We start from the raw sequence: 13,008 nt of genomic DNA, 5'->3' as shown, positions 1-13,008 counted from the left end.
TTGTATCTAGCCTATCAATCTAAAGCAGATATTATTTTATTAAAATATTTATAAATGCCTAGATCTTCAAATATATTTTGGAAATCACAATATTAGCAATATTAACATTGTAAGGCTTGTTTGAGAATTAAATGAGATAATCTAGGCAAATGGTAGATACTCTGTAACTTTATATATGTTAGTTTATTTTATTATCTTCATTGTTTTATTTTCTTTAGAAATGCTCTAGTGAGTGTATTTGGTGTAGAAGAATGTATTTGCTGCCCAGATGCATCTGTGAAGTTATTAAAGGACATAATCATTCATAAAACCTCTCAGATCTCAGCACAAATGTTCCAAGTGCTCTATCTACCCTTCGGGGCAGATGGGAGGGGTAGGTCAAAAAGTGTTGAGAAGGAAGGAACGTTTCTCAGAGAAGAAAAGAACTGAGGAACTATGTTTAATTTTGTTCATTAAAAAATGCATAGCTTCTGGGACGCCTGGGTGGCTCAGTTGGTTAAGCAGCTGCCTTCAGCTCAGGTCATGATCCCAGGGTCCTGGGATCGAGTCCCACATCGGGCTCCTTGCTCGGCAGGGAGCCTGCTTCTCCCTCTGCCTCTGCCTGCCATTCTGTCTGCCTGTGCTCACTCTCTCTCCCTTTCTCTCTCTGACAAAAAAGTAAAATCTTTAAAAAAAAAAATGCATAGCTTCCCCCATGAAGAATGCTGTCAGATTTCATTAATATCTAGGAAACATTTTATAACCCCTTTTGTATCCAGACAACTCTTAGAACAAGAATCAGGAAAAAAATACTATGTTTTACTATAGGCCCTTTTTATCACAGAACATTTTATTTTTATTTCTCTATATAGCAACTCTCTATGAAATTAATACCTCCATTTTAGATATTGAGATACTGAGGGTCGAGGAGTTTCAATTATTTTCTCAATGTCATAAAACCCATTTGTTAACGAACCCGAATTTTAATTATTTGCCAGTCTCCAAAGCTTTTTTACTTTCATTGGTATTTAACAACCTTTAAGAATGCAGAAAAATACTCAAAAGGCTTCATTTCTGTGACTGTAATTGCTCTGTTTGAAAATTAGGGAATCATACCTTACTTGTACTAGTATGAAAATTTTCTTGCATCAATACAGGAGGTTTTTTTTTTCTCCTTTGATATAGTATCTTTTTTTCCCTTCCATCAAATCAGCATTTCACACCTCATGTAGAGAAGTGCTAACTACAATATGCATGATCTATTTCTTTGCATACAGAACATATTCCTTTTCTTTTTACTGATTTTGAATATATTTAACTTAAAAATCCAGAAAATTCTTGTAGATTATTATGTGGATAGATTCATGGCTTTGCTGGTTATCCTATTAAGTATTAGGATTCCAGATTACACACACACACACACACACACACACACACACACACATATGTTTATAAAATCCATAAATATTCCCACAGAAACTAATATTTGTTCCCAACTTGCTACTCTGGAAATTCTGATTCTTACATACTTTGAGCTGTTTGGATTTCTGATTGCTATGTACTTAGAATGTTCTTATTAATTGACTGCATAAAACACCATAAGCATTCAGGCATGCAAAATAACTAACAATTAAGTTAAAAACAATTATTCCAAGCTTTTACTGAATTTGTATTCAGGTAAAATACAAATTCTTAAGACCGAAGGCTGATGTACCATTTACACTGCTATCTCATGTTAGTCACTGTTGGTCATCTTGTGGATGTCTTTTTCGGGGCATCAGAGCAGCTCATGGATTGAAAAGTAGCTAGTCGAGAAAGAGGATGGCCCTGATTCTGATCTTACCTGTCATTGTTTGTTAAGTTTTATTATTTTACAAGTCAGAATTTCTCTTTCCAGAAAACAGAGGTAACAATCCACTAGGTAGTTGTGAACATTAAGCAAATTGTGCATATACAGCCCTTTAGAACTCAAAATTGGACTAAGATTAATGATTAATAGCCATTTTATACACATTCAGTAATCATCTTTTTCTGGTTCTTGTCAGTACTCATGGATAATATGAGTTGGGGCTTCCGGTTGTCACATTAAAGCATATTTTCATTCCTGTCAAGGTTGTGTTCACAGAACGCTTCTATGAATTGTGTGATTCAAATCCCAAACGATAAATCACTTGATTTATAGAATGGTTCTACTTCATACAGCAACATTTCTATCTTTTCTTTTCTAGATAACAACACATGAAAGATACCTCCAGAGTACTCACCCTATTCTTTTGTTTTCTAAGCAACTGTGTGACTGAAGACCTGAGTTAGTGGCTTCGTTATCCTGAGGTAATCCTGCAGTTGCATTTGAATCCCTGCACATTGTTGTAGTTAGTAATTGGCACTAGGTAAATGCAGATAATGCTTAGCTGCTCTTAAAGATAGCCTTGTGTTTAAGCATGCCACAGCTCTGTAAATTAGCAATTCTCAAGTGGGGGTCATAATCATAAACTCATAGTTTGCTCATGCAATTTAAGAGAGCTTATTTTAAATTGTCACTGCTTTGTTTTTGTCGTAGACTGCCAAATGAGTCTATGTTTTGGTTTTAGTCCTATTATTTAATTTTTAATTTCAAATAATGCTAGCATGGGAAATAAAGTTTCCATGGGTTTATGATAAGCCATAGAAAATAATACCTAAAAGTCTGAGTTCACAGTTGGACTGTTTGCTTCAAATCTCATATTTTCTTCACATTGGCTCTATGACCTTGGGCAAACTACTAAACTTCTAGAGATTCTCAACCTATAAAATGGGAATTAGAAATGTAGTTACTTCATAAGTTAGGTTTTGTGAATAAATGCATTGAAATTATATAGAACAATGCTTGAAAGAATAAATGTTTAATAAATATATTTTATTTTCATCAAAAGATTTCACAGATTTTTTTTTAATGAGATATACTGTAAAAGCCTAATAACCCGGACTGCTAGGCTACAGAAAATCTAGATTCTAGTGTTGACCTTGATTTTGTAGAAGATATTCAGGTTTCTTAAACCTTTCTATACACATTGGCTTTACTTTTTTTTTTTTTTTTTCATTTTTAGGGTGTATTCTAAATAATTACTTCTAGTCTATCTAGTCCAGTTTTACTTGTAAGGGCCTATTTAGCCAGAGCGATTCCATCCGGTTAAACAATGACCTTGTTGTTTATACAGTAAAACTTGAACTGTCCCTGTCCCCCCCTTCCCCAAGGGGACTTAAAACAAGTCCTGGAAACTAGTCCCAGGTAACAAAACCCAAAAACAAGGGTGGGTCAGGACAGGTGGATGTATTCAATCGGCAGGGTGGGGTGGGGGGGTGCATACTGTCTCCCTAGCTACCAAGGAGCATGGACCCCGCCCTTTGGGTGCCTTTTGGGTGCCAATTCTGACCAAGGTGATAGGCTGGTTCAAATATCTACTATAGGGTAAATTGTAATCAATTGGTCACTTATGTGTGACTTAGCAGGACTGTGCAGCTTTCTCTGTGTTACAATCTCATTGACCACCTATGCATGGCCAGGCCCAACCACATGGCCTTTGTCCTTAAAAGCTAGTCTGTGAAGCAGAGAGAGGTCGCCTCTTTGCAAGAGACGGCCCTGGCCGGTCAGTTTGATTCTTGATGCTTGGCACGAAATAAAGCTTTGCTTGACCTTCGATTTGTATCAGTCTCGCTCCTTTGACCATGGACCCAACGTTACTAATTATCTTCTATTATTTTATTATTTTAATTTAAAGATAGTTGGTACAAAACGTTACATAAAGTTCCAGTACCCAACAGAACAGAACAGAACCCAGAAATAAATCCACAATTATGTGGTCAATTAAACTATGACAAAGAAGATAAGGATATACAATGGGGAAAGAAAAGTCTCTTCAATAAATGGCCCTGGGAAAATTGGACATCTACACACACAAAATAAAACTGGACCACTTTCTAATGCCGTACACAAGAATAACTCAAAATGGATTAAAGACTTAAATGTGAGATCTGAAACCATAAAATCTTAGAAATGAACACAGGAAGTCATTTCTTTGACCCTGGCTACAGTATCATTTTTCTAGGTATGTCTCCTAAGGCAAGGGAAACAAAAGTGAAAATAAATTATTAGGACTACATCAAAATTAGAAGCTTTTGCACAGTGAAAGAAGAAACCATTGACAAAGAAAGGCAACCCGCAGAATGGGAGAAGCTATTTGCAAATGATATATCCAATAGGGAGTTAATATTCAAAACATATACGAAACTTACATAACTCAACACCAAAATACCCTAAAACAATCTAATTTAAAAAATAAGCAGAAAATTTGAATAGACTTTTTTTTTTCCCAAAGAAGCTATACAAATGGTCAACAAACACATGAAAACATGCTCAATATCACTAACCATCAGGGAAATGAAAATCAAAACTATAATGAGATATCACCTTAGAACAGCTAAAATTAAAAAAAAAAATACAAGAAATAACAAGTGTTGACAAAGATGCATAGTAAAGAAAATTCTCATGAACTGTTGGGGGAAATGTAAATTGGTATAGTGACTGTGGAAAACAGTATGGAGGTTCCTCCCCAAATTAAAACAAATACCCTAGGGGCACCCAAGTGGCTCAGTGGGTTAAAGCCTCTGCCTTCGGCTCAGGTCATGATCTCAGGGTCCTGGGAACAAGCCCTGCATGGGGCTCTCTGCTCAAGCAGGGAGCCTGCTTCCCTTCCTCTCTCTCTGTGGGTCTCTCTGCCTACTTGTGATCTCTATCAGATAAATAAATAAAATATTTTTTTAAAATTGCATTAAAAAAACAAAAACAAATACCCTATGATCCAATAATTCCACTAATAGGTATTACCAAAGAAAATGAAAACACTAATTCAAAAAGATATACACACTGCATGTTCATTGGCAGTATTAGCTACAATAATCAAAATATGAAAACAACCTACGTGCCTATCAAAGAAAGATGGATAAGGAAGATGTGGTGTAAATACAGAATGGAATAATGCACAGCCATAAAAAGATGAAACTGTGCATCTGAGAAAATTAGAAAGTATTATGCTGAGAGAAATAACTCAGACTGAGAAGGACAAATACCATGATTTCACTTATCAGTGGAATTTAACAATATTTATACTCATTGACTTTAAACACTTGTTAATATATACCCTGCTTAACCCATGAGTTGGTTAAGATAGAGTAATACAATGAACATGAAATCTGTTAACATTTTGAAAGTGTTATTATCTTTTCTAATATTAAACAAGTGAAATAAGGGAACTATCTTTGATGGTGTATTTTAAAAACATATTTTTATGTATTTTCAATATAAAAAGTAAAATCAAACTCAGGGAAATTTGAATAATAACTCTATCCAATTTTAGTTGTGTATATAGTATATTCGGGCATTATACTATACACTTCACAATGTATCTTTATCATTTAATTTATAACATCAGGATATAGTGTTGATGTTAACATATCGACAGTATAGAATTTTTCACATTTTAATTTATAACATCATCAGTAGAGTATTTACATTTTACCAATGAGGAAACTGAGGCCTAAAAGATTTAAGTAATTTGTTCAAAGTCACCAAGCTGCTAATGGATGAAAATCTGAAAATTCAGTTATTTTATGCCAGGGTTTAAGCTTTTACCACAGTGGTGTGTTGTTTCTCCACTGCAACTATACACCTCCTATAGTGTTTTTCATTAAACTAGAGACATATTTAATAGAAACAGGAGAAAAAATGTATTGTTTTTCACAATACATTCTCTGAAATGACAAAGAGCTTCTGCAAAGGCTACTTGACAGTGGATCAAGATGAGAATCTTTAACCTCAAGAGGAACAAACACACCGGAAGGGTATTGGCATGGGGAAAATAACTCTGGTAAATGTGGGACTTGGGTTTCTTAGGGGGGGGGTTCAATGACAGAAGGCAGAAAGCAGATGCAAAAGCTGATGGAAAGCTATGGGAACACAATCATGTAAGGAAATGCTGGTCCAAACTTGGGAAGTGAAAGTGCCTGACTCAAAATGGAAGCAGTAGGAAAAATAAATAAATAAAATAGGTGAATAGGTGTGAGATGATTAGTGAGTGCTTGCTATTCAAAGAATAGCATTAAGAACTGGAAGGTCTGTGGTAAATGAGTTTATTGGGCTGATTTCAAGTTTCAAGTAGACTTATTCTGTGATTCATCTATTTTAAGTTCTGTGAGAGACAAAGCAAAGCCTTGGTCCTTTTTACAATTATGATCCATTTTTAACACGTTCTTATATTATTGTTATAAATCTTTTTGTTGCAAGTACAGTTCTTTACAATGTTAATATTCCAAAATGTGGAGCATTAACTCCATTCACTGTTCCCCTGAAAGAGAGTGTGAGAGAACAGTTAACCTTTTAAACACCTAATCTCTGCTAACCACTGAAAATGCAGCAAGGAATTGACTTTTCAAGGCACTTTCCTTAAGAAGGTTGTATTTTAAGAGTAGGAAGACTTAAAAATACTTAAATCACAAATAAGTAAATGAAATAGATTCAGGTGTTTATATGGTGATGTAATCAGCAATGATTTGTCATTTCCATTTGAGCAGAGAAATGAGGGAATGAACTTAGTGAATAATTCTGGGGAAATAGGTCAGAAGGAGTAACATATTCAAAAGCCAAATTGGGAATAAGATTGACTACTGCTATAGACTGAATATTGTGGTCCCTCCCCCAAGATTCTTAAATTAAATCTTAATCCCCAATATGATGATATTAAGACATGGGGCCTTTGGGAAGTGAGTAATTCGTGAAGATAGAGTACTCAGGAATGGGATTAGTGCCCTCGTATGAAAGACTCTGTAGAGCTCCCATTCCACTACTGCCATGTGGGGACATGGAAAGAAGACAGACCTCTAGGAGTCAGGAAGCAGGCAGGCTTTTACCAGACTCGAAATCCGCTGATGCTTTGATCTTGGGCTTCCCAACCTTCAGAACTATGGGAAATAAGTTGCTGTTTAAACCACCCAATCTGTTGTTGTTCTAGCAGTCTGAACGAAGACTCACACCCAAGGGACATGGAGGAAACTGGACTGGGCTGTGGTGAATTAGGGAGAGTCTCACAAGACACAAGTTCAGAAAAGGAGGTAGGATAGATCACGCTGAACTTACCTCCAAGAATAAGATGTTTGGATATTATTCTAACAAATGGTCCAATATTGGTATAAGTCCTATGACTTATGCATAAACATAGCCATAAGCATTTGGGTAGGTATTTCATATAATTGTCTACCTTTCTACTAAAGGTAGAAAATGCATAGGTAAAGAGAAGAGTAAGGAGTTTGCTATAGAAGTTTAATAGAGAGCTGATGACAATTTGGAGAAAGCTTATGAAGGTTAGCTTAGAGATAAAAATCATAAAGCAAAAGATTTGGTATTGGAATGTTTGTGGAACTTAAGAGAAAATAGAATTTTGGCCTGGGCAACAGATTGAATGATGAATCCATTTATTAAACAGATAAAGTTTGAGATGAGCATATTTTGAAGTGGGGGTATGAATAATTGGGTTTTGGAAATTTCGAGTTTGGTGTACTTAGTTGGTCATCTCAAGAGTAATGTACAGTGGTTGGAGACACAATTCTAGAGTTCAGATCCAGGCTAGGAAAAAAATAATTAAGAATCATGGGTCATGATGTAATGTGAGAAGTGTTATAACAGATGCACGGTCAATTTACTTAACATGCATGGTGCTTCAAGGGCAGTTTTACAAATAAAGTTACTTTGAAGCAAGTTTTTCAAGGAATACAATTTTTAGTATATTTATTGAGCATTTATTTTCTGCCAAGCCCTTTATACATACTATTTCTCGTTCAGCCATCTAAACATTATGTGGAAATTGAGACATGGAGATAACACATTATTTATAAAAAGCCATTAATGGTCAGAACTAGAGGTAGAACTTGCTTTTGTTTTGAGTTGGCACCAACGTGCCTTCCCTCTCCACCAGAGAAATGCCATACACAGAGGAAGCAATAGGACAAATGTGCAGAAGATAGAGCACAATATGACTGAAGAACAGAGTTCTCTGGGAGCCGCATTGTGGTATGTGTAGGGTTGGGCTGTTTTAGGAGTTTGGGGAGAAGGTAGGGGCCAGGTGTCAAAAGTCTTCACAGGGTTTGTGAAAGAGTTCAACCTTAGTCCACACAAAATGAAGAGGCCATTCAAGACTCTCCGATGGGGTGGGTGGGCCCTTCCAGCTGGGGTTCCATAAAGATCTAGTGTGTCAGTAATGTGGGCATGTGGTGATCTACATTTCTTTTTCGGTGCTTAAATAACAAAACTATATTCTATAATACAAGAGGTGGATACGAAGAGCCAAAAATTCACAATTAATTGCTGATGCCAAATAACATTAGAAATTTCCCAACAGTTTACCATGAAAATGTCTTAGAACTTGGTTTCTTCGCTTTTTCAGAGTAACTATTTATAACAAAACAAATAAAATTCAAAATACTGTTATAAGATTTATTACTTTCTATAAGAACTGTGATGTTTCATGAAGTCATTATAGCATATGATAATTGAATAGCATCATGAGATTCTATAGTTGAAATTCAACAAATTTCCAGAAATCTGACTGTGAAGGAAGGAAAATACATTGTCTTTGGTTATTCTCTGTACGTATCACCACCCTGATACAGATAACTTCATGTACATATATTGTGGTATTTTACAATTTAGATATCTTACAAAGCCTATTAATAGAGATCTCAGGCTTGCATGTATCAACCTGTGTACCAATAGTTTGTTGAACACCTTACTGATTTGCAAGTTCTATGTAGAGGGAATATAGAAAAAGAAACCATTTTTGTTTACATCTGAGGAGCTGGCATCACATTTGCATATTCACTTTCAGACCATGGAAGAAGCATCTTTATTCTTTAACCGAACTGCCTTTAGAAGGCAGATAAGGAAGTTTAATGAGTAAGATAAGGAAGGGATTCTTCAATATTCTTCTACGTTGAACTTAACCGATTGAGGGTCTTAAATTGGTTTCACTCCTGACAAAGATAGAAAATATCAAGCGTGAAATAAAGGTATTATATCCTTATATATCTGTGATTTGAAAAATTACTTATTACCTGACAAATAAATTGAATTTCTATGTTCTCAATGAATAATCATAATTTTCACATCCTTACTTGTTTTGCTTGAAAATGCACATACACACACACACACACACACACACTCCAGAAAAGAAAGATCATCGAATATGTCAAGGTACATCAGTGATAATACTTTTTAATTATTACTATAATTATTTTCTCATAGGTTATAGTGGCTAAGGATCTATGAAAATTGAATAGCCCCAAGGATTATTGTACCAGTTTTGCTCTTCTTTCACTAGGTGTCACCATTGCTCTAGCACTTTAGGCTAGTAAACCAGCAAAATGCCTTCCACATCTGTTCTATGTAATGTGCTTTTCAACAGAAATTTACCTGGTAAATTGATAAAAATAATTATAAACATGTATTATTATTTAATGACAATAGAAGAATTATAAACTGGAGTGAGGGTATTCAAAATAAAACTTTTTTCTAATTGATTTACAAGGATAGTGTCTTCAAGTAATATCCTAATATTCAGGCCTTTCTCTTTTGTTACAGTCAATGTACAAAATTTCACATATTTTCTGCATTTGATCACCAAGGGCAGGAAAAAATATCACTATTTTGAAAACAAACAATGAATCGCCATCTTTTCAGGACAGGGTGAGGGTAACTTAAGGTGTCCTCCATTTTCATGGTCACCAAAATACTAAGCAAAGCCTATCCGTACAATCTAAGATACTGTCCCACTGCAGTCTGCCCATTACATTTTTTAAAGTATTTAGCATGATCATAAGCTTCTTTCTAACGAAAGGTATTGGAATCTGCGGAGACAGATTGCAAAGGGTTTATTTACTATCTGTCTGTACTCAGTTACTTACTGGCTTTGTGAAAGAACTGAAATGTTTGAAGTGACATTTCAGTAATGGTTATGTCTTTGCCAGGTTGGAGAGGAGCATGAGGCGTAACCAAAATAAGCTTGAAATATTCCAGAAAATGCTTCACGATCTTCAAGTTTATTTTGTAATCGGAAAAGAAATACTCCCAAAGAATACGAGGAAGAGACAGGGATAGGAATGTTATGGTAGGCCATTATGGCGTTGATTTGGAATGGGCTTTAGACTAATATTGGCCAAAAGAGTCATTTTTCTACCTCAGTTTTCTGTTTTCTAAAAAAGTTTGGTTCAAATGCTGTAAATGTGAAAAACCCCTCTGTAGCTGCAAAGTCAAACATACAGAGAAAACAAAACAAAGCAAACAAAACACAAACACATGCACAAACCATATTTCTTTAACAAAATTCCAGGGCCATCTTTTATATAGTGCCTTCCTTTTTTTATTTCCTTCATGATCAGTTTTATTCTTTTCCTGAGAAAATTTTCTTTCCATTATTTTCAGTTTTTCTGCTTCCTTTTCTTCTGTAATCCCCTATACTTTTTTTTATCTTCTCGATTTCTCCACACATGAGACATTATTGTCCTCTAATTTATTGACATAAATATATCTATTGATTTTGTCGTTGTATTTTTGGTTTTGAAATAAAGAACCAGTACCATCCCAGGGTGCTCTGCAGCACCGGTTCTTTTCCGCGGCTGTTCTCCTTCGGAGTAGGCCACAGGCAGGAGCCAGAGTGCAAGGGCAGGATCCTGAAGCTCCAGTTCCACGAGGACTGGCAGTGGCCTGTGGCCACGTGGTTCAACCCGCTGGGGCAGAAGATCCGCAGACACAAAGCCCAAACAAGCCAAGGCGGGCACTGTGGCCCCGCACCCAGCGTCCAGACTCTTCGGGCCCAGGGGGAGGCATCACACCAAAGTGCGAGCGGGCAGGGGCTTCAGCTTGGAAGAGTTGCAGGTGGCTGGCATCCACACGGTTGCTCAGACCATTGGGATCTCGGTGGATCCAAGAAGGTAGAGCAAGTCCACCAGATCCCTGCAGGCTGCTGTGCATGGCAAAGCGGAAGCAATACCTTTCCAAGCTCATCCTCTTGCCCCCAGAGCCCTCAGCCCGCAGCAAGGGAGACAGCCCTGCTGAAGAACTCAGACTGGCTCCCCAGCTGCCAGGACGGGTCATCCCCCCAGAGAATGTCCAGTAGACAGAGAGCATCCGAGTCATTCCAGACTTCTGGGAACTTCCGGGGCTTCGCCAGTCTTTGCATGGTCTGGAACGATATCTGGCTCTTTGGCATCCAGGCAAAAAGGGCCAAGGAAGCTGCAGAGAAGGATGCGGTGAAGAAAAAGATAAGGTGCCGTTGGTAACTTGTGATAATTAATAATTAACTAATTTAACAACTATTTAAGGAAGAAATAATATGTAGGTATATTAGATCAAAGGTTGAGCATTCATTAGCTCACTTGTTTTATTTATTTATGTATTTATTAAAAAGTATTTTTATTTATTTATTTCACAGAGAGATCACAAGTAGGCAGAGAGAGAGAGAGAGAGAGGGAAAGGAGGAAGCAGAATCCCCACTGTGCAGACAGCCTGATCTGGAGCCCGATCCCAGGACCCTGGGATCATGACCTGAGCTGAAGGCAGAGGCTTTAACCCACTGAGCCACCCAGGTGCCCCTATTTGTTTTATTTTTTTAATGAATAAGTGATTTCCTGGGAGAAATCATGACTTTGAGGACCTATCACAGTTTTCAGCCTATTTGGGTAAGTTCAGTGTTCCAAGAAATGATTTAGTTCAAAATATGCAAAAATATCATTGTGTATTTCGGTAAACAGATAAAATTGAAATTCTGCCTTCCTTCAAGTAAAAATCATTAAATTGTTAAGTTAGCAAAATAACTGTTATCCTGCAACACCTACATTTCTGTTCTGATGTTGTTCTCTCAGTTATTTCCTGCTTGGTCAGGATTCCTATAGCAGGGATGCTTGTGTAATGATGCAAACCTTAGTATAGGTTTTACAGTATAGATTGAAATGACATAAATCTCAGAACATATAAACAAATACATTTTTTAAAAGAATTTATTTATTTATTTGACAGACAGAGATCACAAGTAGGCAGGGAGGCAGGCAGAGAGAGAGGAGAAAGCAGGCTTCGCACTGAGCAGAGAGCCCGATGTGGGACTCGATCCCAGGACCCTGAGATCATGACCTGAGCCGAAGGCAGAGGCTTTAACCTACTGAGCCACCCAGGCGCCCCTAGATAAATACATCTTAATTGTTTAATTGGTGGTATTATTATTACTATTATGTACATGGCTAGTGACTCGTATTTGGCAGCAGTTAAGTGTCATATATTTCCCCTTTTCAGTGTCAATTGTTTGCAGTCTATTGGTTTCCCATCATTTTATAGCACTTCTCATTGGATTATTAAAAGGACATTTCATTTCTCTAGACTTGAAAATTTTCTTAAGTGTCCAAATTTCCCTGTGGCTACAAGTTTTAAACTTGCTAGGATGTCATATTTAGATTTTTTTCAAGATTTTATTTATTTATTTGGCAGAGAGAGAGAGAGAGAGAGAGAGAGTGAACACAAGCCGGGGTGTGGGGTCAGCAGGCTCCCTGCTGAGCAAGGAGCCTGATGAAGGGATCATGACTAGAGCCAAAGGCAGAAGCTTCATGGACTGAACCACCCAGGTGCCCCATATTTAGATTTTTTAGAAGAGTTTAAACACATTTGTTATGAAGCACTGTTAACAAGACTGACAAGGAATAGTACCTTGGTTTACCAATTCACTTTGAATTCTGACATCCTGCTTTCGCTCTCTAGGCATTTATATACAGGGGTTAAATTTATTTTGTTATGGATTCGAGAGTGTTAAGAGATGATACAGTGGAGTAGTTGCTTAAAGGATAATAAGAAGACATAAACTGCAACAAGGAAAGCATCTTACTTTAGTTGCAGAAAACCACACAAGTGTGTGCATGTTCCATAGTCAGAATATAGGTAAATCTTTTCTTTTTTTTTTTTTT

General features: G+C 36.7%; 1 pseudogene; it reads left to right on the top strand.

Moving 5' to 3' along the window:
- The window catches only part of LOC116582704, a 52,460-nt pseudogene extending 41,120 nt beyond the window's left edge, over window positions 1-11,340 (top strand).
- Window positions 11,341-13,008: the final 1,668 nt, after the last annotated feature.

Source organism: Mustela erminea, chromosome 2 (assembly GCF_009829155.1).
Source record: "Mustela erminea isolate mMusErm1 chromosome 2, mMusErm1.Pri, whole genome shotgun sequence".
Lineage (NCBI taxonomy): Eukaryota > Metazoa > Chordata > Mammalia > Carnivora > Mustelidae > Mustela > Mustela erminea.
The sequence above is the reverse complement of the archived record's forward strand: the minus strand, read 5'-3'. Positions and strand labels throughout refer to the sequence as shown.